Source organism: Rhinolophus hipposideros, assembly GCF_964194185.1.
Source record: "Rhinolophus hipposideros genome assembly, chromosome: 12".
Classification (NCBI taxonomy): Eukaryota; Metazoa; Chordata; class Mammalia; order Chiroptera; family Rhinolophidae; genus Rhinolophus; species Rhinolophus hipposideros.
This window is the reverse complement of record NC_138058.1, coordinates 13416804-13418110: the sequence shown is the minus strand read 5'-3', so window position 1 is coordinate 13418110 and position 1307 is coordinate 13416804. Positions and strand designations below refer to the sequence as shown.

Sequence of the window (1307 nt, the reverse complement as noted above, 5' to 3'; positions counted from 1 at the left end):
GACATTTTGATCCCATTCAGGACATTGAGGGTAATATGATGACAGCTCTGATGGCCATTCCAGAAAAAGTTCCAAATTGCTTTGAAGGGTGGACTAGGTGCTGGCGCCAGTGCATAGCTTTCCAAGCAGAGTACTTCAAAGGTGACCATAATGATATTCAGCAACGAGGTATGTAGCACTTTTTCTAGGATGAGTTCATGAACTTAATTGTCAGATCTCGTAACAACCAAGAAGAGAGAAACCAGCAAAATTCAAAGTTGGGCACTGCGTTCTGCTCATTTGATAAACTGTCAGCTGACATGTGATGCTGGCAAAGGCTGTTTTCCAACCATAAAGCAGAATACTCAAGAATGTATCTCTAAAATATCTGAAGGTGATCGGAGGTTCCATGCTCTAGACAAAATGAATAGCAAACATGAAGAAATGAAGAACCAAAGCTTCACGGACTGAATTGTATTTCAAGGTCTTATTTTTATAGTTTCTGAAAGAGTTTAATAAACTCATTGGAAGAGTCACACATAAAGTACGACCAATAATCATTGCAGTGAATAGGTCTCTATATAAGAAATTAAACAGGAAAGGTTCATACCATATATTGACTCCCACAATCACAATCACTATACAGACAAAAATGAAAAAAAGTCACCTGGCTAATGTCATATCCCCGTGGCAAGAAAAAAAATCCCTGTGTTATACTTTTCCCAGTGGGACAGGGTGAAAGAAAACAAAACTACCCATAGTGGGAGATAAAGAACAAAACACTGACACCAGATGATCCTTGCCCAAAGATGGAGTATAACAAAGTAAACATGTCCCACTCTCCAGGCCATGGTCAAAAAGCTCCTGTGAGGAAGTGCTGGAATTGGTCTATGAGCTTGCTTTCTATCCACACCATCTAGAGTGTAGGCTATGAAGCTGAGGGTTCCCACTACCATCCAAACCCAACCAGGTACATGCTTGTGACCTGGTGCTGAAGCATAAAAATCAAAGTATAAGTAGGAAATTGAATACAATGAGAAGAAAGCCAGATAAGGCTGTCAGATTTGGAGCGAGCCATGTAGGAAATACTTTTACTATAGTGCTCCATGATACATACATACAGTTATACATATATATACAGTTGCATGATATACAGAGGAAATGGATTGGTATCTGTCACACTGTATTTATACTTATCGAAGCCAGCCAGATGCTTCTGGCTCACATATTGGTGACCAGACATGATGACTCAAACATTAAGGGGCCACTTGGCAGCAACTCTCCCAGACAAGGTACAGAAACAAAAGCACCACACCAGCTGGGAACAT

The 1307-nt window shown here is 40.3% G+C and overlaps 1 pseudogene across 1 annotated transcript; it reads right to left on the bottom strand.

The window, feature by feature from the left end:
* Positions 1-210: 210 nt before the first annotated feature.
* LOC308505754 (ethanolaminephosphotransferase 1-like) lies at positions 211-1098 on the bottom strand (annotated as a pseudogene). The gene has a single exon. The product of its transcript is annotated as an ethanolaminephosphotransferase 1-like (transcript).
* Positions 1099-1307: the final 209 nt, after the last annotated feature.